Source organism: Notolepis coatsorum, assembly GCF_963971535.1.
Source record: "Notolepis coatsorum genome assembly, chromosome: 8".
NCBI lineage: Eukaryota > Metazoa > Chordata > Actinopteri > Aulopiformes > Paralepididae > Notolepis > Notolepis coatsorum.
In genome coordinates this window covers 2,905,672-2,932,386 of record NC_140172.1, presented here as the reverse complement: position 1 = coordinate 2,932,386, position 26,715 = coordinate 2,905,672, and positions in this window count along the sequence as shown.

Below are 26,715 nucleotides of genomic sequence, written 5' to 3'. Positions count from 1 at the left end.
ATAATTGACCTTCACTGACGTTTAAAACACCTCTGTATTTTAAACTCTGTGTCGGTCAATTATTTTGCGACAATGACCTCGTAGCTATACATTATCCCTTACATAATAAAATAATAATATTAATATTTTATTACATTTTATAACCTTTAGTTCAACTTGTAAGACACTGAGGTTATACCCTCTTACAGTGACAACGAGCTCACAGAACAAGACACGGTTTATCAGCAAAGTCATACACATAGGCACAATAAATAAGAATAAACAATACAAATCAGCTAAGACGGTTACAGGTCGACACACGGTGGTCGGAGATCATACTTCTAAGTGCAGCAATACAAGGAATATCCTACAGCTTCAGAGTCAGTCGGAGGGCATTTCAGGTGCTGGAAGCATCAAGGGCAGTATGTGGAGATTGTATTTTTTTTTATTTGTATCATTATTTAAACTCGGTAGTCAGGAGACCCTCGTTTTTAATGGCGCAGAAGAGTGTAGCTACATGACCTTTGAGATGACAAAACACACTCACAATCAACATACGACCAAGGTACCCATGTACATGTCAAAATACTTCCCAAAGGTCAGTGAATACCACGATCACAACACCAGAGGAAGCTCAACAAATCATGTTAAACCTAGATTCGGCTCAAACAAGGGACTAAACACGTTTCGCAATTATGCCACATCAATGTGGAACGCCCTACCCACAGCTGTAAAGGAATGTGAATCACTACCCACTTTCAAAAGCACTCTCAAAGAACACCTACGGGAGACTGCAATTTGAAACTGGCCCCTGCAAATGTCCTAACACAACCCCCTCCAATGTACAGTAAATTACCAAGTATGGCTTTGTCAATATTCTAATGTACAGTGTACAGTGTCCCCTGTAGTCATTTCATGCTGAGTGAATCAGTTCCCCCAGCCACATTTGTGTATAAATCTTTTTGGGGGGAATTAACTGATCGAAAATGTATCGAATCGAATCGTGGTCAAATGAAGATATTTCATGATGCATTGAATCGTTGCCTGAAGAATTGTAATCGAACCGAATCGTTACACCCCTAGTAGCCACCCATTTAAGATCAAAACGTATTACAGCTGAACCGTATTGTAATCTTTACATGTTTCATTTTAAAATGTTAAAAACATGAAGACTATGGCATTTACCATGTCAGGTATTCATGAGTATATAAGTCCTATAGTGTATTATGTCTGTCGTTTTGACTATATTTCGGTTTTGTTCACTTGAGACTGGTCTCCACTGGTTTTGTTCACTTGAGACTGGTCTCCACTGGTTTTGTTCGCTCGAGACTGGTCTCCACTGGTTTTGTTCACTTGAGACTGGTCTCCACTGGTTTTGTTCGCTCGAGACTGGTCTCCACTGGTTTTGTTCACTTGAGACTGGTCTCCACTGGTTTTGTTCGCTCGAGACTGGTCTCCACTGGTTTTGTTCGCTCGAGACTGGTCTCCACTGGTTTTGTTCGCTCGAGACTGGTCTCCACTGGTTTTGTTCGCTTGAGACTGGTCTCCACTGGTTTTGTTCGCTTGAGACTGGTCTCCACTGGTTTCCAAATGCAACTAACAACAGGGTTGTACCCATGACTTTTTTTTCTCTCCTCGTTTTCCACAAATGTAAAAACGCAGATCTCATTTAACAACTCTGTCAAATATCAGAAGACCAATTGAATAAGTGGAACCATATGTTCACTACCTTGAGACCTATGGCAAAAGAAAACGCAGGCAATGTGTGTCTGGAACCAGGCGGGTCAATAACATGTGACTCCCCAGGTCACATGTTCTATCTCCGCTTCTATCTGGAGCCTGTGTTTGGAGCTTGTATCTTGGCAGCCTTCCTCCATTGCAGCGTGACTCACTATAGCTCAGATCGATGAAGCTTCTCCTCAGAAGCCCCGACTGGCCTTGGTCTTGGCGTGGTCGGTATGCCTCACCATGCCTCTCTCCGCGAAGATCAAATCACATCCTAACCAACCCTACAGCCCTTCCTCGCCTGGCTTATCACATCTCGGTAGAAGTGTAGAAGTCCACGATGAAGGCAGCGAGCTGATCACCGGTCTTGTTTAAGCGTGACAGGCCTCGGGAGGACTAACCTCATTACTGAACAGTCAGAGGCTATGTCCGTCTTCAGTGTAATTAACCAGAGGATGACCTTGTAATGGTGCTCCTCAAAGCACAAGTCTTATCTTGCTTTCAGACTCCTAATAAAGGGCTAGAATTGAAACAGGATTTTGTTAGTTAGCACGAGAGCCGGTGAGAAATAAGACTAGCGGTAGATCGATAGCTACAGGACTATGGGTGGGTAATTATGTGCACATGCTGATGTGTGTGTGTGTTTACATGTGTAACATATCTTGGCTTTAGAGCTTGTTAATTGTTAATTATTTATGTCTTTCTACTATTACCCTGCCTATACCTGTACCTATACCCTCCCCCCTCCCCCATTCTGCTACGATGCCCGAATTTCCCCAAGGGGATCAATAAAGGAATATCTTATCTTATCTGATCTTATCTAATGTGTTTTTACACGTGTTACGGTTGAGTAGGTGTGTTGGACCCAGGTGCAGTGCAGAACGGATAGACGAGAGACAGGTGTGGATTCTCAAGCAAAGGATACTTCTTTATTGTTACATGCTAGGCATACAAACAAAAGGGGGAGAATCCTTTGTCTCCTAAAAAGGGAAAGTAAAGGGGAGAATTCAAGTCTCCAAAAACACGCTGTAGCATAACACATAAACTGATCTGTATAACAACATGGGGAAAGCAAAGGGGAGAAAACGCTGTCTCCAAAACACATCGTGAAAGGAACTACATAAGCACACGATAACGTAGGGCTGGGCGATATGGCAAAAAATCATATCGCGATAACGATATGATAATGTTATCATATTTCTCGATATCGATAATTATCGAAATTGTTATAAGTATAATTTTTTTTTTTTTTTAACAACATATGTATGTTTATTTTGCAGCAATTCTTTGTCGTTGCCGCCATCTTTAGTGTTACATCCCCTCACACTCCAGTTCTCAGGCTGCAGCTGGTTTAAAAGCGAAAGTAAACCGGCTTCTCTGCTGGCTGTGGCTCCAGGGGAGTTGAACAGTTCTGGCTCTGCTAGTTTATTTTCGATCTTTTGGCGCTTTTTTGGTGGACAAACCACCGCACATGTGCACCGTGACTCGTGACTGGAGTCTAGCTCTGCTAGCACGCATAGCCTACTGTGTACAGACGGTTTCAAACTGTATTTTACATTAGAAAGCAAACTAAATAAATGGACAAGAGAAAAATAAATCTCATTTTGGTCAGTATTGTCATTTGGACAAGCAAAGCCATTACTTTAAGTTGCAGGCAAGAAAGACAAGCCTGTCCACTGTCTCTGGTTTTAAAACTGCCCTGTTGCAGGTCACAAAACAAATTAAAAAAAAATTATAAAAAAGAAATAAGAAAAAAACGATTTTTCAATATTATTTTTTCTTTTCGATATTCGATATCGATTATTAAAATATATCGCGATATTTATCGTTATCGTTATATCGCCCAGCCCTACGATAACGTCAAAGCAACGACACAGTAATCAATACAAACGGCAAACTAACTTATCCTCCATGGCAGGAGCCATAAGTGCTACTCACATCGGTGTGCTCATGGGAAGAATGGCGATCGACTGCCAGTCTCAGTGGTGACACGGACGAGCATATAGAGCCACCATAACGAGACACACCAGGTGCGGAGAGACGGGTCAACACCCTCAGGTGACGCTTTGCTCCCTGAGGAGGGCAGAAGCCCAAACGTTGTCTGTTATAAACAGATCGTCCTAGGGCTGTCTTAAATACTTCGAAGCTTCAAATTAATAAATTAAATATAATATAATTGTTTGCTTGATAGATGAAGGTTGCAACATAATTATGTAATGTCATGTCGTTGGCTGTGAGAGCAGCCCCACTGCACCCAGGCAGCGCAGCCGAGTGAAACCTTGTTGGCTGCGTCACAGTCACGAAAGCGGCTACTTAATTAATTAATCCAATCCACTTTATTTATAGAGCACATTTAAAAACAACAAAGTTCACCAAAGTGCTGTACAAGTCCCACAACATAAGATACAAAAAAAATATATATATCATAATTAATATTATTTAATTTTTTTCCCCGATGCTTCGAATTAAAATCGAAGCTCGGCCCCGAAGCTTCGATTGCCAAAAAAAGCTTCGAAGGTCAGCCCTAGATCGTCCCATGAAAAAGAGATAGAGAGAAAAAAGATCTGTTTCATGTGTTTTACCTGTATAAACAAAGGACCAATAAAGCCTCATTGAGGCTTTGATTTATAGAGTCTGGATAATCCAATATCACAATGAGACAATTATATTCATGTTTTATTTTGTAGCAGGTAACACGGTGTCCAATGTTTAATGTTAATCATTAACAAAATGTATTTTCAATGTAGTGAAGTAAAAGTGAAAGTAAATAAATAAATATAAAAACTCAAGTAAGCTATACTGTAGATACTCCCAAAAATTACTTAAGTAATAATAATAATAATAATAATAATAATAATAATAATAATAATAATAATAATAATAATAATAATAATAATAATAATAATAATAATAATAATAATAATAATAATAATAATAATAATAATAATAATAATAATAATAATAATAATAATAATAATAATAATAATAATAATAATAATAATAATAATAATAATAATAATAATAATAATAATAATAATAATAATAATTATTATTATTATTATTATAATTATAATAATTATAATAATTATAATAATTATAATAAACTTTATTTGTATAGCACCTTTCATACAGAAACTACAGCTCAAAGTGCTTCACAACAGAAAAAATACAGGAAAATGAGCACATAAAGTGCAGACATATAAAATCACAGTTTTTCACATTAGGATCTAACATCCCAACAGGCCACCTTGTTTATGGTTTGATTCAGTTTTAAAAATAGATAATAGAAAGAGTAATATAGGATAGACAGAGTAAAATATAGTGCACATAAATTGTTACTACTGTAACAGAGTAATTTTACAATTTTTTTTGTATCTATTTTTTCACCCTAATTTTTTTCCATATTTTTCTCCCATCCCAATTTTAGTCGTTATGCCAATTCCCTTCCTGGTCGTTGCGCGCATTTGCCCCCTACTGTCGGCCTAGGGAGGGAGAAGAACTGTAGCCTCCTCCGATACATGTGGAGTCAGCCAGCCGCTTCTTTTCACCTGACAGCGAGGACTCTCATTGGGGGAGCGTAACACGTGGGAGGATTACACTATCTCCCCCAGATCCCTTCCCTGCTGAACAGGCGCCCCGACCGACCTGTAGGAGTCGCTGTTTACAACGACAAGGATACACACCCCACCGGTTTCCCACCCGCTAACACTGCCAATTGTGTTAGTAGGGACGACCGACCAAGCCGGAGGTACCGCTGACAGCTGGATTAGATCCCAGAGTCTCTGCGGTGGTAGGCGAGTGCATTTCTCCAAATGCAAACTGTAAATTGATGCTTTGTATGTCCAAGTTCTACAGTAGCTCAATTAATTTACCCCCTTCGACTCTCTCCCCAGTCTAGTTCAACTCTCTCCCCAGTCTAGTTCAACTCTCTCCCCAGTCTAGTTCAACTCTCTCCCCAGTCTAGTTCAACTCTCTCCCCAGTCTAGTTCAACTCTCTCCTCAGTCTAGTTCAACTCTCTCCCCAGTCTAGTTCAACTCTCTCCTCAGTCTAGTTCAACTCTCTCCCCAGTCTAGTTCAACTCTCTCCCCAGTCTAGTTCAACTCTCTCCACAGTCTAGTTCAACTCTCTCCCCAGTCTAGTTCAACTCTCTCCTCAGTCTAGTTCAACTCTCTCCTCAGTCTAGTTCAACCCTCTCCCCAGTCTAGTTCAACTCTCTCCTCAGTCTAGTTCAACTCTCTCCCCAGTCTAGTTCAACTCTCTCCCCAGTCTAGTTCAACTCTCTCCTCAGTCTAGTTCAACTCTCTCCCCAGTCTAGTTCAACTCTCTCCTCAGTCTAGTTCAACTCTCTCCCCAGTCTAGTTCAACTATCTCCCCAGTCTAGTTCAACTCTCTCCCCAGTCTAGTTCAACTCTCTCCTCAGTCTAGTTCAACTCTCTCCCCAGTCTAGTTCAACTCTCTCCCCAGTCTAGTTCAACTCTCTCCAGTCTAGTTCAACTCTCTCCTCAGTCTAGGCTTCATCTCTCTCCCCAGTCTAGTTCAACTCTCTCCCCAGTCTAGTTCAACTCTCTCCTCAGTCTAGTTCAACTCTCTCCTCAGTCTAGTTCAACTCTCTCCCCAGTCTAGTTCAACTCTCTCCCCAGTCTAGTTCAACTCTCTCCTCAGTCTAGTTCAACTCTCTCCCCAGTCTAGTTCAACTCTCTCCCCAGTCTAGTTCAACTCTCTCCCCAGTCTAGTTCAACTCTCTCCACAGTCTAGTTCAACTCTCTCCCCAGTCTAGTTCAACTCTCTCCCCAGTCTAGTTCAACTCTCTCCTCAGTCTAGTTCAACTCTCTCCCCAGTCTAGTTCAACTCTCTCCTCAGTCTAGTTCAACTCTCTCCTCAGTCTAGTTCAACTCTCTCCTCAGTCTAGTTCAACTCTCTCCTCAGTCTAGTTCAACTCTCTCCAGTCTAGTTCAACTCTCTCCCCAGTCTAGTTCAACTCTCTCCCCAGTCTAGTTCAACTCTCCCCAGTCTAGTTCAACTCTCTCCCTAGTCTAGTTCAACTCACTCCTCAGTCTAGTTCAACTCTCTCCCCAGTCTAGTTCAACTCTCTCCCCAGTCTAGTTCAACTCTCTCCTCAGTCTAGTTCAACTCTCTCCCCAGTCTAGTTCAACTCTCTCCCCAGTCTAGTTCAACTCTCTCCCCAGTCTAGTTCAACTCTCTCCCCAGTCTAGTTCAACTCTCTCCTCAGTCTAGTTCAACTCTCTCCAGTCTAGTTCAACTCTCTCCACAGTCTAGTTCAACTCTCTCCTCAGTCTAGTTCAACTCTCTCCCCAGTCTAGTTCAACTCTCTCCCCAGTCTAGTTCAACTCTCTCCCCAGTCTAGTTCAACTCTCTCCTCAGTCTAGTTCAACTCTCTCCCCAGTCTAGTTCAACTTTCTCCTCAGTCTAGTTCAACTCTCTCCTCAGTCTAGTTCAACTCTCTCCCCAGTCTAGTTCAACTCTCTCCCCAGTCTAGTTCAACTCTCTTCCCAGTCTAGTTCAACTCTCTCCCCAGTCTAGTTCAACTCTCTCCTCAGTCTAGTTCAACTCTCTCCCCAGTCTAGTTCAACTCTCTCCCCAGTCTAGTTCAACTCTCTCTCCAGTCTAGTTCAACTCTCTCCCCAGTCTAGTTCAACTCTCTCCCCAGTCTAGTTCAACTCTCTCCCCAGTCTAGTTCAACTCTCTCCTCAGTCTAGTTCAACTCTCTCCTCAGTCTAGTTCAACTCTCTCCCCAGTCTAGTTCAACTCCCCAGTCTAGTTCAACTCTCTCCCCAGTCTAGTTCAACTCTCTCCTCAGTCTAGTTCAACTCTCTCCCCAGTCTAGTTCAACTCTCTCCCCAGTCTAGTTCAACTCTCTCCTCAGTCTAGTTCAACTCTCTCCCCAGTCTAGTTCAACTCTCTCCCCAGTCTAGTTCAACTCTCTCTCCAGTCTAGTTCAACTCTCTCCAGTCTAGTTCAACTCTCTCCCCAGTCTAGTTCAACTCTCTCTCCAGTCTAGTTCAACTCTCTCCCTGTCTAGTTCAACTCTCTCCCCAGTCTAGTTCAACTCTCTCCCCAGTCTAGTTCAACTCTCTCCCCAGTCTAGTTCAACTCTCTCCCCAGTCTAGTTCAACTCTCTCCTCAGTCTAGTTCAACTCTCTCCCCAGTCTAGTTCAACTCTCTCCCCAGTCTAGTTCAACTCTCTCCTCAGTCTAGTTCAACTCTCTCCCCAGTCTAGTTCAACTCTCTCCTCAGTCTAGTTCAACTCTCTCCCCAGTCTAGTTCAACTCTCTCCCCAGTCTAGTTCAACTCTCTCCCCAGTCTAGTTCAACTCTCTCCTCAGTCTAGTTCAACTCTCTCCCCAGTCTAGTTCAACTCTCTCCTCAGTCTAGTTCAACTCTCTCCCCAGTCTAGTTCAACTCTCTCCCCAGTCTAGTTCAACTCTCTCCTCAGTCTAGTTCAACTCTCTCCTCAGTCTAGTTCAACTCTCTCCCCAGTCTAGTTCAACTCTCTCCCCAGTCTAGTTCAACTCTCTCCTCAGTCTAGTTCAACTCTCTCCCCAGTCTAGTTCAACTCTCTCCCCAGTCTAGTTCAACTCTCTCCTCAGTCTAGTTCAACTCTCTCCTCAGTCTAGTTCAACTCTCTCCTCAGTCTAGTTCAACTCTCTCCCCAGTCTAGTTAAACTCTCTCCCCAGTCTAGTTCAACTCTCTCCTCAGTCTAGTTCAACTCTCTCCTCAGTCTAGTTCAACTCTCTCCTCAGTCTAGTTCAACTCTCTCCCCAGTCTAGTTCAACTCTCTCCTCAGTCTAGTTCAACTCTCTCCTCAGTCTAGTTCAACTCTCTCCTCAGTCTAGTTCAACTCTCTCCTCAGTCTAGGCTTCAACTCTCTCCCCAGTCTAGTTCAACTCTCTCCCCAGTCTAGTTCAACTCTCTCCCCAGTCTAGTTCAACTCTCTCCACAGTCTAGTTCAACTCTCTCCTCAGTCTAGTTCAACTCTCTCCCCAGTCTAGTTCAACTCTCTCCCTAGTCTAGTTCAACTCTCTCCTCAGTCTAGTTCAACTCTCTCCCCAGTCTAGTTCAACTCTCTCCTCAGTCTAGTTCAACTCTCTCCTCAGTCTAGTTCAACTCTCTCCTCAGTCTAGTTCAACTCTCTCCTCAGTCTAGGCTTCAACTCTCTCCCCAGTCTAGTTCAACTCTCTCCCCAGTCTAGTTCAACTCTCTCCCCAGTCTAGTTCAACTCTCTCCACAGTCTAGTTCAACTCTCTCCTCAGTCTAGTTCAACTCTCTCCCCAGTCTAGTTCAACTCTCTCCCTAGTCTAGTTCAACTCTCTCCTCAGTCTAGTTCAACTCTCTCCCCAGTCTAGTTCAACTCTCTCCTCAGTCTAGTTCAACTCTCTCCTCAGTCTAGTTCAACTCTCTCCCCAGTCTAGTTCAACTCTCTCCTCAGTCTAGTTCAACTCTCTCCTCAGTCTAGTTCAACTCTCTCCCCAGTCTAGTTCAACTCTCTCCTCAGTCTAGTTCAACTCTCTCCTCAGTCTAGTTCAACTCTCTCCCCAGTCTAGTTCAACTCTCTCCCCAGTCTAGTTCAACTCTCTCCTCAGTCTAGTTCAACTCTCTCCTCAGTCTAGTTCAACTCTCTCCTCAGTCTAGTTCAACTCTCTCCTCAGTCTAGCTTCAACTCTCTCCCCAGTCTAGTTCAACTCTCTCCCCAGTCTAGTTCAACTCTCTCCTCAGTCTAGTTCAACTCTCTCCTCAGTCTAGTTCAACTCTCTCCCAGTCTAGTTCAACTCTCTCCTCAGTCTAGTTCAACTCTCTCCTCAGTCTAGTTCAACTCTCTCCTCAGTCTAGTTCAACTCTCTCCCCAGTCTAGTTCAACTCTCTCCTCAGTCTAGTTCAACTCTCTCCTCAGTCTAGTTCAACTCTCTCCCCAGTCTAGTTCAACTCTCTCCCCAGTCTAGTTCAACTCTCTCCCCAGTCTAGTTCAACTCTCTCCCCAGTCTAGTTCAACTCTCTCCCCAGTCTAGTTCAACTCTCTCCCCAGTCTAGTTCAACTCTCTCCCCAGTCTAGTTCAACTCTCTCCCCAGTCTAGTTCAACTCTCTCCTCAGTCTAGTTCAACTCTCTCCCCAGTCTAGTTCAACTCTCTCCCCAGTCTAGTTCAACTCTCTCCCCAGTCTAGTTCAACTCTCTCCCCAGTCTAGTTCAACTCTCTCCCTCAGTCTAGTTCAACTCTCTCCTCAGTCTAGTTCAACTCTCTCCCCAGTCTAGTTCAACTCTCTCCTCAGTCTAGTTCAACTCTCTCCTCAGTCTAGTTCAACTCTCTCCTCAGTCTAGTTCAACTCTCTCCTCAGTCTAGTTCAACTCTCTCCTCAGTCTAGTTCAACTCTCTCCCCAGTCTAGTTCAACTCTCTCCCCAGTCTAGTTCAACTCTCTCCCCAGTCTAGTTCAACTCTCTCCTCAGTCTAGTTCAACTCTCTCCCCAGTCTAGTTCAACTCTCTCCCCTAGTCTAGTTCAACTCTCTCCTCAGTCTAGTTCAACTCTCTCCCCAGTCTAGTTCAACTCTCTCCTCAGTCTAGTTCAACTCTCTCCTCAGTCTAGTTCAACTCTCTCCCCAGTCTAGTTCAACTCTCTCCTCAGTCTAGTTCAACTCTCTCCTCAGTCTAGTTCAACTCTCTCCCCAGTCTAGTTCAACTCTCTCCTCAGTCTAGTTCAACTCTCTCCTCAGTCTAGTTCAACTCTCTCCCCAGTCTAGTTCAACTCTCTCCCCAGTCTAGTTCAACTCTCTCCTCAGTCTAGTTCAACTCTCTCCTCAGTCTAGTTCAACTCTCTCCTCAGTCTAGTTCAACTCTCTCCTCAGTCTAGTTCAACTCTCTCCCCAGTCTAGTTCAACTCTCTCCCCAGTCTAGTTCAACCTCTCCTCAGTCTAGTTCAACTCTCTCCTCAGTCTAGTTCAACTCTCTCCCCAGTCTAGTTCAACTCTCTCCTCAGTCTAGTTCAACTCTCTCCTCAGTCTAGTTCAACTCTCTCCTCAGTCTAGTTCAACTCTCTCCCCAGTCTAGTTCAACTCTCTCCCTCAGTCTAGTTCAACTCTCTCCTCAGTCTAGTTCAACTCTCTCCCCAGTCTAGTTCAACTCTCTCCTCAGTCTAGTTCAACTCTCTCCTCAGTCTAGTTCAACTCTCTCCCCAGTCTAGTTCAACTCTCTCCCCAGTCTAGTTCAACTCTCTCCCCAGTCTAGTTCAACTCTCTCCCCAGTCTAGTTCAACTCTCTCCCCAGTCTAGTTCAACTCTCTCCCCAGTCTAGTTCAACTCTCTCCTCAGTCTAGTTCAACTCTCTCCTCAGTCTAGTTCAACTCTCTCCCCAGTCTAGTTCAACTCTCTCCCCAGTCTAGTTCAACTCTCTCCCAGTCTAGTTCAACTCTCTCCTCAGTCTAGTTCAACTCTCTCCCCAGTCTAGTTCAACTCTCTCCTCAGTCTAGTTCAACTCTCTCCCCAGTCTAGTTCAACTATCTCCCCAGTCTAGTTCAACTCTCTCCCCAGTCTAGTTCAACTCTCTCCCTAGTCTAGTTCAACTCTCTCCCCAGTCTAGTTCAACTCTCTCCCAGTCTAGTTCAACTCTCTCCCCAGTCTAGTTCAACTCTCTCCCCAGTCTAGTTCAACTCTCTCCCCAGTCTAGTTCAACTCTCTCCCAGTCTAGTTCAACTCTCTCCCCAGTCTAGTTCAACTCTCTCCCCAGTCTAGTTCAACTCTCTCCCCAGTCTAGTTCAACTCTCTCCTCAGTCTAGTTCAACTCTCTCCCCAGTCTAGTTCAACTCTCTCTCCAGTCTAGTTCAACTCTCTCCTCAGTCTAGTTCAACTCTCTCCTCAGTCTAGTTCAACTCTCTCCTCAGTCTAGTTCAACTCTCTCCCCAGTCTAGTTCAACTCTCTCCCCAGTCTAGTTCAACTCTCTCCCCAGTCTAGTTCAACTCTCTCCCCAGTCTAGTTCAACTCTCTCCTCAGTCTAGTTCAACTCTCTCCTCAGTCTAGTTCAACTCTCTCCTCAGTCTAGTTCAACTCTCTCCCAGTCTAGTTCAACTCTCTCCCCAGTCTAGTTCAACTCTCTCCCAGTCTAGTTCAACTCTCTCCTCAGTCTAGTTCAACTCTCTCCTCAGTCTAGTTCAACTCTCTCCCCAGTCTAGTTCAACTCTCTCCCCAGTCTAGTTCAACTCTCTCCCCAGTCTAGTTCAACTCTCTCCTCAGTCTAGTTCAACTCTCTCCCCAGTCTAGTTCAACTCTCTCCTCAGTCTAGTTCAACTCTCTCCCCAGTCTAGTTCAACTCTCTCCCTGGTCTAGTTCAACTCTCCTCAGTCTAGTTCAACTCTCTCCTCAGTCTAGTTCAACTCTCTCCTCAGTCTAGTTCAACTCTCTCCTCCAGTCTAGTTCAACTCTCTCCCAGTCTAGTTCAACTCTCTCCCAGTCTAGTTCAACTCTCTCCCAGTCTAGTTCAACTCTCTCCCCAGTCTAGTTCAACTCTCTCCCAGTCTAGTTCAACTCTCTCCTCAGTCTAGTTCAACTCTCTCCCCAGTCTAGTTCAACTCTCTCCTCAGTCTAGTTCAACTCTCTCCTCAGTCTAGTTCAACTCTCTCCCCAGTCTAGTTCAACTCTCTCCCCAGTCTAGTTCAACTCTCTCCCCAGTCTAGTTCAACTCTCTCCCCAGTCTAGTTCAACTCTCTCCCAGTCTAGTTCAACTCTCTCCCAGTCTAGTTCAACTCTCTCCTCAGTCTAGTTCAACTCTCTCCTCAGTCTAGTTCAACTCTCTCCTCAGTCTAGTTCAACTCTCTCCCAGTCTAGTTCAACTCTCTCCTCAGTCTAGTTCAACTCTCTCCCCAGTCTAGTTCAACTCTCTCCCCAGTCTAGTTCAACTCTCTCCTCAGTCTAGTTCAACTCTCTCCCAGTCTAGTTCAACTCTCTCCCCTAGTCTAGTTCAACTCTCTCCCCAGTCTAGTTCAACTCTCTCCCCAGTCTAGTTCAACTCTCTCCTCAGTCTAGTTCAACTCTCTCCTCAGTCTAGTTCAACTCTCTCCTCAGTCTAGTTCAACTCTCTCCTCAGTCTAGGCTTCAACTCTCTCCCCAGTCTAGTTCAACTCTCTCCCCAGTCTAGTTCAACTCTCTCCTCAGTCTAGTTCAACTCTCTCCTCCAGTCTAGTTCAACTCTCTCCCCAGTCTAGTTCAACTCTCTCCTCAGTCTAGTTCAACTCTCTCCTCAGTCTAGTTCAACTCTCTCCTCAGTCTAGTTCAACTCTCTCCCCAGTCTAGTTCAACTCTCTCCTCAGTCTAGTTCAACTCTCTCCTCAGTCTAGTTCAACTCTCTCCCCAGTCTAGTTCAATCTCTCCTCACAGTCGTTCAACTCCTCCCCAGTCTAGTTCAACTCTCTCCCCAGTCTAGTTCAACTCTCTCCGTCTAGTCAACTCTCTCCCCAGTCTAGTTCAACTCTCTCCCCAGTCTAGTTCAACTCTCTCCCCAGTCTAGTTCAACTCTCTCCCCAGTCTAGTTCAACTCTCTCCCCAGTCTAGTTCAACTCTCTCCTCAGTCTAGTTCAACTCTCTCCTCAGTCTAGTTCAACTCTCTCCCCAGTCTAGTTCAACTCTCTCCCCAGTCTAGTTCAACTCTCTCCCCAGTCTAGTTCAACTCTCTCCTCAGTCTAGTTCAACTCTCTCCCCAGTCTAGTTCAACTCTCTCCTCAGTCTAGTTCAACTCTCTCCCCAGTCTAGTTCAACTCTCTCCTCAGTCTAGTTCAACTCTCTCCTCAGTCTAGTTCAACTCTCTCCTCAGTCTAGTTCAACTCTCTCCTCAGTCTAGCTTCAACTCTCTCCCCAGTCTAGTTCAACTCTCTCCCCAGTCTAGTTCAACTCTCTCCCCAGTCTAGTTCAACTCTCTCCACAGTCTAGTTCAACTCTCTCCTCAGTCTAGTTCAACTCTCCCCAGTCTAGTTCAACTCTCTCCTAGTCTAGTTCAACTCTCTCCTCAGTCTAGTTCAACTCTCTCCCCAGTCTAGTTCAACTCTCTCCTCAGTCTAGTTCAACTCTCTCCTCAGTCTAGTTCAACTCTCTCCCCAGTCTAGTTCAACTCTCTCCTCAGTCTAGTTCAACTCTCTCCTCAGTCTAGTTCAACTCTCTCCCCAGTCTAGTTCAACTCTCTCCCTCAGTCTAGTTCAACTCTCTCCTCAGTCTAGTTCAACTCTCTCCCCAGTCTAGTTCAACTCTCTCCCCAGTCTAGTTCAACTCTCTCCTCAGTCTAGTTCAACTCTCTCCTCAGTCTAGTTCAACTCTCTCCTCAGTCTAGTTCAACTCTCTCCTCAGTCTAGGCTTCAACTCTCTCCCCAGTCTAGTTCAACTATCTCCCCAGTCTAGTTCAACTCTCTCCTCAGTCTAGTTCAACTCTCTCCTCAGTCTAGTTCAACTCTCTCCCCAGTCTAGTTCAACTCTCTCCTCAGTCTAGTTCAACTCTCTCCTCAGTCTAGTTCAACTCTCTCCTCAGTCTAGTTCAACTCTCTCCCCAGTCTAGTTCAACTCTCTCCTCAGTCTAGTTCAACTCTCTCCTCAGTCTAGTTCAACTCTCTCCCCAGTCTAGTTCAACTCTCCCCAGTCTAGTTCAACTCTCTCCTCAGTCTAGTTCAACTCTCTCCCCAGTCTAGTTCAACTCTCTCCCCAGTCTAGTTCAACTCTCTCCTCAGTCTAGTTCAACTCTCTCCCCAGTCTAGTTCAACTCTCTCCCCAGTCTAGTTCAACTCTCTCCCCAGTCTAGTTCAACTCTCTCCTCAGTCTAGTTCAACTCTCTCCTCAGTCTAGTTCAACTCTCTCCCCAGTCTAGTTCAACTCTCTCCCCAGTCTAGTTCAACTCTCTCCCCAGTCTAGTTCAACTCTCTCCTCAGTCTAGTTCAACTCTCTCCCCAGTCTAGTTCAACTCTCTCCTCAGTCTAGTTCAACTCTCTCCCCAGTCTAGTTCAACTCTCTCCCCAGTCTAGTTCAACTCTCCCCCAGTCTAGTTCAACTCTCTCCCTAGTCTAGTTCAACTCTCTCCCCAGTCTAGTTCAACTCTCTCCCCAGTCTAGTTCAACTCTCTCCCAGTCTGTTCTAGTTCACTCTCCCCAGTCTAGTTCAACTCTCTCCCAGTCTAGTTCAACTCTCTCCCCAGTCTAGTTCAACTCTCTCCCCAGTCTAGTTCAACTCTCTCCCCAGTCTAGTTCAACTCTCTCCTCAGTCTAGTTCAACTCTCTCCCCAGTCTAGTTCAACTCTCTCCCCAGTCTAGTTCAACTCTCTCCCCAGTCTAGTTCAACTCTCTCCTCAGTCTAGTTCAACTCTCTCCCTCAGTCTAGTTCAACTCTCTCCTCAGTCTAGTTCAACTCTCTCCCCAGTCTAGTTCAACTCTCTCCCAGTCTAGTTCAACTCTCTCCCCAGTCTAGTTCAACTCTCTCTCAGTCTAGTTCACTCTCTCCCCAGTCTAGTTCAACTCTCTCCCCAGTCTAGTTCAACTCTCTCCTCAGTCTAGTTCAACTCTCTCCTCAGTCTAGTTCAACTCTCTCCTCAGTCTAGTTCAACTCTCTCCCCAGTCTAGTTCAACTCTCTCCACAGTCTAGTTCAACTCTCTCCTCAGTCTAGTTCAACTCTCTCCTCAGTCTAGTTCAACTCTCTCCCTAGTCTAGTTCAACTCTCTCCCCAGTCTAGTTCAACTCTCTCCCCAGTCTAGTTCAACTCTCTCCCCAGTCTAGTTCAACTCTCTCCCCAGTCTAGTTCAACTCTCTCCTCAGTCTAGTTCAACTCTCTCCCCAGTCTAGTTCAACTCTCTCCCCAGTCTAGTTCAACTCCTCCCTCCTCTCAAGTCTGGTTCAACTCTCTCCTCAGTCTAGTTCAACTCTCTCCTCAGTCTAGTTCAACTCTCTCCTCAGTCTAGTTCAACTCTCTCCTCAGTCTAGTTCAGCTCTCTCCCCAGTCTAGTTCAACTCTCTCCCCAGTCTAGTTCAACTCTCTCCCCAGTCTAGTTCAACTCTCTCCCCAGTCTAGTTCAACTCTCTCCTCAGTCTAGTTCAACTCTCTCCCCAGTCTAGTTCAACTCTCTCCTCAGTCTAGTTCAACTCTCTCCCAGTCTAGTTCAACTCTCTCCCCAGTCTAGTTCAACTCTCTCCCCAGTCTAGTTCAACTCTCTCCCCAGTCTAGTTCAACTCTCTCCCAGTCTAGTTCAACTCTCTCCCCAGTCTAGTTCAACTCTCTCCTCAGTCTAGTTCAACTCTCTCCTCAGTCTAGTTCAACTCTCTCCTCAGTCTAGTTCAACTCTCTCCCCAGTCTAGTTCAACTCTCTCCCCAGTCTAGTTCAACTCTCTCCCCAGTCTAGTTCAACTCTCTCCTCAGTCTAGTTCAACTCTCTCCTCAGTCTAGTTCAACTCTCTCCTCAGTCTAGTTCAACTCTCTCCCCAGTCTAGTTCAACTCTCTCCCCAGTCTAGTTCAACTCTCTCCCCAGTCTAGTTCAACTCTCTCCCCAGTCTAGTTCAACTCTCTCCCCAGTCTAGTTCAACTCTCTCCTCAGTCTAGTTCAACTCTCTCCTCAGTCTAGTTCAACTCTCTCCTCAGTCTAGTTCAACTCTCTCCCCAGTCTAGTTCAACTCTCTCCACAGTCTAGTTCAACTCTCTCCTCAGTCTAGTTCAACTCTCTCCTCAGTCTAGTTCAACTCTCTCCCTAGTCTAGTTCAACTCTCTCCCCAGTCTAGTTCAACTCTCTCCCCAGTCTAGTTCAACTCTCTCCCCAGTCTAGTTCAACTCTCTCCCCAGTCTAGTTCAACTCTCTCCTCAGTCTAGTTCAACTCTCTCCCCAGTCTAGTTCAACTCTCTCCCCAGTCTAGTTCAACTCTCTCCTCAGTCTAGTTCAACTCTCTCCTCAGTCTAGTTCAACTCTCTCCTCAGTCTAGTTCAACTCTCTCCTCAGTCTAGTTCAACTCTCTCCTCAGTCTAGTTCAGCTCTCTCCCCAGTCTAGTTCAACTCTCTCCAGTCTAGTTCAACTCTCTCCCCAGTCTAGTTCAACTCTCTCCCCAGACTAGTTCAACTCTCTCCTCAGTCTAGTTCAACTCTCTCCCCAGTCTAGTTCAACTCTCTCCTCAGTCTAGTTCAACTCTCTCCTCAGTCTAGTTCAACTCTCTCCCCAGTCTAGTTCAACTCTCTCCCCAGTCTAGTTCAACTCTCTCCCCAGTCTAGTTCAACTCTCCCTCGCCCTTTCCTCAGTCTAGTTCAACTCTCTCCTCAGTCTAGTTCAACTCTCTCCCAGTCTAGTTCAACTCTCTCCCCAGTCTAGTTCAACTCTCTCCCCAGTCTAGTTCAACTCTCTCCTCAGTCTAGTTCAACTCTCTCCCCAGTCTAGTTCAACTCTCTCCCCAGTCTAGTTCAACTCTCTCCTCAGTCTAGTTCAACTCTCTCCTCAGTCTAGTTCAACTCTCTCCCCAGTCTAGTTCAACTCTCTCCTCAGTCTAGTTCAACTCTCTCCTCAGTCTAGTTCAACTCTCTCCTCAGTCTAGTTCAACTCTCTCCTCAGTCTAGTTCAACTCTCTCCTCAGTCTAGTTCAACTCTCTCCTCAGTCTAGTTCAACTCTCTCCTCAGTCTAGTTCAACTCTCTCCCAGTCTAGTTCAACTGTCTCCCAGTCTGTTCAACTCTCTCCCCAGTCTAGTTCAACTCTCTCCTCAGTCTAGTTCAACTCTCTCCCCAGTCTAGTTCAACTCTCTCCCTCAGTCTAGTTCAACTCTCTCCTCAGTCTAGTTCAACTCTCTCCTCAGTCTAGTTCAACTCTCTCCTCAGTCTAGTTCAACTCTCTCCTCAGTCTAGTTCAACTCTCTCCTCAGTCTAGTTCAACTCTCTCCTCAGTCTAGTTCAACTCTCTCCCCAGTCTAGTTCAACTCTCTCTCCAGTCTAGTTCAACTCTCTCCCCAGTCTAGTTCAACTCTCTCCTCAGTCTAGTTCAACTCTCTCCTCAGTCTAGTTCAACTCTCTCCCCAGTCTAGTTCAACTCTCTCTCCAGTCTAGTTCAACTCTCTCCTCAGTCTAGTTCAGCTCTCTCCCCAGTCTAGTTCAACTCTCTCCTCAGTCTAGTTCAACTCTCTCCTCAGTCTAGTTCAACTCTCTCCTCAGTCTAGTTCAACTCTCTCCTCAGTCTAGTTCAACTGTCTCCCCAGTCTAGTTCAGCTCTCTCCCCAGTCTAGTTCAACTCTCTCCACAGTCTAGTTCAACTCTCTCCCCAGTCTAGTTCAACTCTCTCTCCAGTCTAGTTCAGCTCTCTCCCCAGTCTAGTTCAACTCTCTCCCCAGTCTAGTTCAACTCTCTCCCCAGTCTAGTTCAACTCTCTCCTCAGTCTAGTTCAACTCTCTCCTCAGTCTAGGTCAACTCTCTCCCCAGTCTAGTTCAACTCTCTCTCCAGTCTAGTTCAACTCTCTCCCCAGTCTAGTTCAACTCTCTCCCCAGTCTAGTTCAACTCTCTCCCCAGTCTAGTTCAACTCTCTCCTCAGTCTAGTTCAACTCTCTCCCCAGTCTAGTTCAACTCTCTCCCCAGTCTAGTTCAACTCTCTCCTCAGTCTAGTTCAACTCTCTCCCCAGTCTAGTTCAACTCTCTCCTCAGTCTAGTTCAACTCTCTCCCCAGTCTAGTTCAACTCTCTCCCCAGTCTAGTTCAACTCTCTCCCCAGTCTAGTTCAACTCTCTCCCCAGTCTAGTTCAACTCTCTCCCCAGTCTAGTTCAACTCTCTCCCCAGTCTAGTTCAACTCTCTCCTCAGTCTAGTTCAACTCTCTCCCCAGTCTAGTTCAACTCTCTCCCCAGTCTAGTTCAACTCTCTCTCCAGTCTAGTTCAACTCTCTCCTCAGTCTAGTTCAACTCTCTCCTCAGTCTAGTTCAACTCTCTCCTCAGTCTAGTTCAACTCTCTCCCCAGTCTAGTTCAACTCTCTCCCCAGTCTAGTTCAACTCTCTCCCCAGTCTAGTTCAACTCTCTCCCCAGTCTAGTTCAACTCTCCAGTCTAGTTCACCTCTCTCCTCAGTCTAGTTCAACTCTCTCCCCAGTCTAGTTCAACTCTCTCCCTAGTCTAGTTCAACTCTCTCCCCAGTCTAGTTCAACTCTCTCCCCAGTCTAGTTCAACTCTCTCCCCAGTCTAGTTCAACTCTCTCCCTAGTCTAGTTCAACTCTCTCCTCAGTCTAGTTCAACTCTCTCCCCAGTCTAGTTCAACTCTCTCCTCAGTCTAGTTCAACTCTCTCCTCAGTCTAGTTCAACTCTCTCCTCAGTCTAGTTCAACTCTCTCCTCAGTCTAGTTCAACTCTCTCCTCAGTCTAGTTCAACTCTCTCCCCAGTCTAGTTCAACTCTCTCCCCAGTCTAGTTCAACTCTCTCCCCAGTCTAGTTCAACTCTCTCCTCAGTCTAGTTCAACTCTCTCCCCAGTCTAGTTCAACTCTCTCCTCAGTCTAGTTCAACTCTCTCCCTAGTCTAGTTCAACTCTCTCCCTAGTCTAGTTCAACTCTCTCCTCAGTCTAGTTCAACTCTCTCCCTAGTCTAGTTCAACTCTCTCCCCAGTCTAGTTCAACTCTCTCCTCAGTCTAGTTCAACTCTCTCCCCAGTCTAGTTCAACTCTCTCCCCAGTCTAGTTCAACTCTCTCCCCAGTCTAGTTCAACTCTCTCCCCAGTCTAGTTCAACTCTCTCCCCAGTCTAGTTCAACTCTCTCCTCAGTCTAGTTCAACTCTCTCCTCAGTCTAGTTCAACTCTCTCCTCAGTCTAGTTCAACTCTCTCCTCAGTCTAGTTCAACTCTCTCCTCAGTCTAGTTCAACTCTCTCCTCAGTCTAGTTCAACTCTCTCCCCAGTCTAGTTCAACTCTCTCCCCAGTCTAGTTCAACTCTCTCCCCAGTCTAGTTCAACTCTCTCCTCAGTCTAGTTCAACTCTCTCCTCAGTCTAGTTCAACTCTCTCCCCAGTCTAGTTCAACTCTCTCCCCAGTCTAGTTCAACTCTCTCCCCAGTCTAGTTCAACTCTCTCCTCAGTCTAGTTCAACTCTCTCCCCAGTCTAGTTCAACTCTCTCCCCAGTCTAGTTCAACTCTCTCCCCAGTCTAGTTCAACTCTCTCCCCAGTCTAGGCTTGGGCAGTTTAGAAATCAGGAATATAGTGCCCCGCTAATATCATCTTCAATTTGATCATCAAAGTTACCTCTACCATAAACATATGTCAGCCACCGCTCCACGGATGTGTGGAGTCCCCCAGGGGTCAATTCTGGGGCCGCTGTTGTTTTCCATCTATATGCTGCCCCTTGGACAGCTTATCAGCTCATTTAAAGACATTTGCTATCATTTTTATGCTGACGACAGCCAGTTATATTTTTCTTTTAAACCCCCAAATGTTCATAAGCTGTCAGCTCTTGTCGATTGTTTTTCCAAGATCAATTCATGGATGGATAGTAATTTCTTACAGCTGAATAAGGGAAAAACAGAGTTACTATACTTCGGGCCAGACACACAAAAAGCTGATGTTGTAACTGCACTTGGTCCACTAGCCGCTTACCTGAAACCAAGCTCAAGAAATCTGGGGGTCATCTTTGATCAGTTTAAAAAATTTTACGAGCACTTAAAGGGGAACTATTTTACTATTTCTTTCACTATTTGGGCACTTTTACACAATTCCTGTGAGTTTATGGAACACCTCTGTAATTATATATTTTTTTTAATTCATTGTTTTGTATTTCTAATCAAGTCTTCAAAAACAGCATTTTTCTACCTCAAGATCTTAAGCCGTTTTGAGCCTGGGCTCCAACCACAATGGTAAACCGCTGCGGGGCATGATGATTATCATGCAGCGGTGTCTTTCTGACATCACAAATCATCACATTTTCAGATGACTCAGTTCAGTGAGGGTGAATATTGTGAGGGGAGAATTGGAAGAATGCGCCAATATGAGAATTAGAGACATAGATCATATTAATATAAGTCCACATAGCTAGGAAACAATGCTAAACACTGAAAAAGGCCATTTATAAGATATTTCCCCTTTAAAGTCACTCACCTGGTCTTGTTTTTTCCAACTAAGAAATATTGTAAAATTGTGCCCCAATATCCCATATCATTGTCTTGAACAGGTTATTCATGTCTTTATTTCTTCACAAATTGACTACTGTAATTCTCTGTTCACTTGCTTTGACAAAGCAGCTTTGGCTAAACTTCAAACCATTCAGAATGCGGCCGCCAGATTGTTAACCAGAACCAAACGCAGAGAACACATTACCCCTGTATTAGCCACGCTACATTGGCTACCTGTAAAATACAGGACTGATTTTAAAATTGCGCTCACCACCTACAAGGCTTTAAAGGGTGAAGCCCCAAGCTACATTGCTGAGCTTATAACCCCTTCCTGCCCTAATAGGGCGCTCCGCTCCTCCGACCAAGGAGCGCTCGTCGTCCCCTGGACCAAACTGAAAACCAAGGGTGACCGGGCTTTTTCAGTCGTAGCACCCAAGCTATGGAATCAGCTACCTTGTGAAATCAGGTCTGCTGTTAGTGTGGAGTCTTTTAAACAAGGGCTAAAAACCTTTTTACCTTTTTTTATCATGTACAGTATGTGGTGTAACATTTGTGTATGCGGTTGTATTTTAATTAATTTTGTTTTTGAAGTATTCTACAATCTTATATGTGATGTAACATGTGTGGTTATTTTATTCTGATTAACTTTTTACTGCCTGTAAAGCACGTTGTGATTTTAATCTGGAAAAGCGCTATACAAATAAAATGTACCTTACCTTACCTTACCTTACCTTACCTTACCTTACCTTAGTCCACTGCTCTACCCAGCCGCGCCCAGAGTACTTTTACTTTGTTACTTTACACCACTGCCATATTGTAAACCGGACACTTAGTTAGGGGGTTAGGAAGCATAAGAAGCATTATAGGAAGCATATAAAGGATCTTAGGAAGCATAGGAAGGATGATATGAAGGATAGGAAGGGTGATAGGAAGGGTGTTAGGAAGCATAGGAAGGGTGATATGAAGGATAGGAAGGGTGATAGGAAGGGTGTTAGGAAGCATAGGAAGGGTGATATGAAGGATAGGAAGGGTGATAGGAAGGGTGTTAGGAAGCATAGCATCATCATCATAGCATCATTAAAGACTCCAGTCACCCGAACAACTGCCTCTTTGAACTGCTGCGGTCAGGCAAGCGATACCGGAGTCTCAAGGCGAGCACAGAAAGACTCAGAAGAAGCTTCTATCCCCAGGCCATCAGGCTGCTAAACGAACAATGAACACTACACAACAACAACCACCAAACGCACATAGCACACACATCCACACTAGGGTGACCAGATGCAAAAAGTCCAAAAGTGGGACAACAGTAAGATTTTGGTGGGACAAAGTGGGACAACAGTAAGATTTTGGTGGGAGAAAGTGGGACAAAGTGGGACAGATAGATAATGTAATTTTTTTTATTAGAATAACTGAGTCTGGCAAAATGACAGGAGCTAGTTTCATACCACAGTCGGCTGACCTGTATGAATGGGAGTGTTGTACTGTGTGATAGACACTTGTTATCTCAGCTGCAGTGACCTTGTCCGTCTGGCTATCATTGTTTGGTTTAAAAAGAAACGTATCCATAGATCTGGATGTTTCTTTTTGGTGAACCACTTTCAAGTGAGACTCACGTCCACTGTGGCGCTTCAAGTCGTATTCTCCTCCATGCGCAATTGAAAACGAACTATGACACAAAACACAGAAAGCCTGCTGCGGATTGCCTGCCATCTGCCTCACCCAGTCATGTGTCGTTTGCCAGTCTTGGTTGTAACTGCAGGTCCGTTTCTTTTTACTGCTTTCCATCTTGAACTAGTTCGCTTGTAATGTTGTTGTGTTTTTTTTGACCAATCAGATTTGCGATATGAGGTAGCGTCACAAGTTCAACTCTCACGAGCAGAGCAGTGCGCTAAATTACTATAACCAATCAGATCTGCGATATGAGGTAGCGTCACGACTCAGTCACGTCACAAGCAGGCAAGCAGCGCGCTAAAGTACTATAACCAATCAGAGCAATTGTGTGTGGACAAGAGGCGGGTTGCTACGTTTACTGTCTGTAGGGAGGGGCTTTTAGACGCATGTTTTTTTTTGGCTTCGAAAAGAGGGACATCCTCTCAATATGAGGGACGCGGGACATTTGGTCAAATGGTGGGACAGTACAACCAAAAGGGGGACACCTGGTCACCCTAATCCACACGCACACACTCACTTTAAACAAACACACTGTAGCACCCACTCCACACACTTTATAGCACACACCCACTTTAAACAAACACACTGTAGCACCCACTCCACACACTTTATAGCACACACCCACTTTAAACAAACACACTGTAGCACCCACTCCCCACACTTTATATTTATTGATGAAGGATTGCACTACAACTCGTACACCTTACTGTAAATTGTACCTAAATTGTACCTCATCCCATTTCTGCTTTGCACTATATAGTACTGTACATTAGTACACTGCATAGTATTGTATATTATATGGTAACTCAGAACATTGTACATATGTCTATACCGAACACTGTGACCTCATTTTCTTCTTCTAAATTACATGCTATACTATGTTATTTGATACTATCTTGTCTAGCACAGTCTCTGGAGCGTAACAGTAAGACGCATTTTGTATGAAAGTATTCTGTACTTCTGTATGACAACTATTAAAGAAACTTGAAACATAGGAAGGGTGATATGAAGGATAGGAAGGGTGATAGGAAGGGTGTTAGGAAGCATAGGAAGGGTGATATGAAGGATAGGAAGGGTGATAGGAAGGGTGTTAGGAAGCATAGGAAGGGTGATATGAAGGATAGGAAGGGTGATAGGAAGGATAGGAAGGGTGATAGGAAGGGTGTTAGGAAGCATAGGAAGGGTGATAGGAAGCATAGGAAGGATGATAGGAAGCATAGGAAGGATGATGAAGGATATTTAAGTTTGTTTATTTATTTTTTACCCAGGGACCGTGCACATTAATTAATGAACATCTTCAGTTTCCACATCAATGTAAATGTGCCAGAATGAGCTAATGAGCTAGTTTCCACCTGTAGTCCCTGCCTGCATGTCTTTATGGTGTGGGAGGAAACCAGAGCACCCAGAGGAAACCCACACGAACACACAGGGAGAGAACATGCAAACTCCACACAGAAAGGCCCCCTGCTGGGGTTCGAACCCAGGACCTTGTTGCTGTGAGGCAGCGGTGCTAACCACCGTGCCGCCCACAGAAGCATACAGATGATTTCCATTCCCTTAGGAGCTTATATTCTCCTTCCACATTAGCACGGTGGAAATGTATTCTGCATGCGGGACATCGCTCTGCCTTTCCACACACACGCTAATTCATACAATAGCCTATTAGCCTCCGTGCTCCAAGTTGCCAAAACCACTCACCATCAACTCCAGCGTCTTTTGCCATGTTAGTGTGGGAGTGGTGAAGAGCATATTGCTGCGGTTATTAGTAGTAGTACCTACTTACTGAGTTACTGGTCACGGGAGGCTTCAATAACGCTTGGATGGTAATCCATTTTGTAGAAACAACATCTTTGTTGGCCAACGGCTCCTGCTATCTTAACGTTAGCAAGCTAAACGTGCATACTGTAGCTTTATTAACGTGCATAACACACCCGTGTGTAACGCTAAGTAACGTGTGTTCCGCTGGGAAAGTTCAGCATCACGGCATACACTTGGTTTAATACAAACGTCCGTTCGGAAACATTGTATTATGAAATAAGACGGGTGAGTGTGAGTCACTCAACTCTCTCTTTTTTGCACGTGATTCATTTCCTGATAATGTTTGACGTGACCCCTCCTCCTCATCTCCACTAGACTGTGTTGTTATGTCTGTGTTCGCGCGTGACTTTAGAATGATTGTAAACACAACATAAGTACTGTGATATTCTGATATATATCACATTCTGATATATATTTTCCGTGTAAAATAAATAATAATAAAAAAAAAAACGAAAATGTAAATGTAAAAGTAAAAATGTATTAGAAAGCGGAGGTTCGAACCCATTCATTAAGATTTGAATGCCAACTGAACGAAAGAAGGTCCGAACGTTCGAATGTTTTGGGCTCGGCCCTACAACCCACCCTGTCATACAGGACACAATCAAAATGTAAAGAAAAAGGTAAACCACTCGAACAAAAGAATGTACAGCAATGTTCCCTTTAGGCAGACCCCCCCCCCCCCCCCCCCCCCGCGGGAGTGAGCTGTAAGCAGGTGGCACCGGTGTCAGAAGACGTTGCTTCAGGGTCATCCGGAAGAGAGAGCAACACAAAGAGGCAGGGGCACGGGAGTGAGGTGTGTGAACGCCAAGGGTAGAGGAGGGGGAGCTGCATGGACCAGCAGCACTATCTCTCTGACATTATGTGGTCTCCGCACGTTGAAGTAATTAAATCACGTGAGATCTCGGTAGGGGGTGGGAATGGCCCTGTAAGAACGGTAGTGATAAAAGGAGGTGTCAGGTTCAGTCATTAATCTCCGTGACATTTATCCCCAATTGACTGGGATGTGCAGTATCGCAACAACATGGGCAGCGGTTGGCATCACGACTGGGTTTCACCCCTAAAGGTTCAACGTACCTATCCAGTGTTCTGGTCATTCATTCAATTAAAATTGGCACGCAGGTGCAGTCACCAGGTCAGTGTTGCTATGTGTTTTTTGTTGCTAGTATGGTCCTGAAATGTGTATAAAATGTGGTATTAAAATGTGGTATTAAAAAGGTCTTAACCCGTTCACTGCCACACGACAACCGGTTAACCCTTTCACTGTGACAATACAGAAGGTTAGCCCTTTACTATCACACAACCGACGGCGATGCTCCATCATTAGCATCATTAGCTCCGCGGATGCGGGTGTGTGCGCGCGCGTGTGTCTGTGTGTGTCTGTGTGTCTGTGTGTCTGTGTGTCTGTGTGTCTGTCTGTCTGTCTGTCTGTCTGTCTGTCTGTCTGTCTGTCTGTCTGTCTGTCTGTCGTCTGTCTGTCTGTCTGTCTGTCTGTCTGTCTGTCTGTCTGTCTGTCTGTCTCTCTGTCTGTCTGTCTGTCTGTCTGTCTGTCTGTCTGTCTGTCTGTCTGTCTGTCTGTCTGTCTGTCTGTCTGTCTGTCTGTCTGTCTGTCTGTCTGTCTGTCTGTCTGTCTGTCTGTCTGTCTGTCTGCGTGTGTGCGTGCGTGCATGTGTGTATGTGTCTGGAATAAATATCAGAAATATCAGAGGCAGATGGAGCCGATATTTTACACATACTAGAACATGCTCTGCTCGGATTTCGTCCTGCAGTTGTCTGCTCTCTCTCTCTCTCTTTGTGCTTCTCTGGAGAGATGGAGAACAGTTGTTCTGTGGACTAAAGTGCCTCGGTTCTCTACCTGCTCCCTCGCTCTCCCTCCGTCTTCTCTGCCACATCCCCCTCTCTCCTTTGTGTGTTTGTCTGCGCATGTGTGTGTGTGTGTGTGTGTGTGTGCACATTCTTACCACGTGTGTGTTTGTGGATGGGTACGTCCATGTACTGGTGCACACTTGTTTTTGTGTGTGAGTGCACGTGTGTGTGTGTGTGTGTGTGTGTGTGTGTGTGTGTGTGTGTGTGTGTGTGTGTGTGTGTGTGTGTGTGTGGGTGCACGTGTGTGTGTGTGGGTGCACGTGTGTGTGTGTGTGTGTGTGTGTGTGGGTGCACGTGTGTGTGTATAGTGTTGTGAGACTGTGACTACTAACTGTAACTGTAACTGTGTAACGACACAGTTGAAAATGCGTTTATTTATTGTATCCACTCCATTGTCTGTGTGTGTGTGTGTGTGTGTGTGTGTGTGTGTGTGTGTGTGTGTGTGTGTGTGTGTGTGTGTGTGTGTGTGTGTGTGTGTGTGTGTGTGCGTGCGTGCGTGTGAGTGTGTGTGTGTGTGTGTGTGTGTGTGTGTGTGTGTGTGTGTGTGTGTGTGTGTGTGTGTGTGTGTGTGGTGTGGTGTGTGTGTGTGAGTG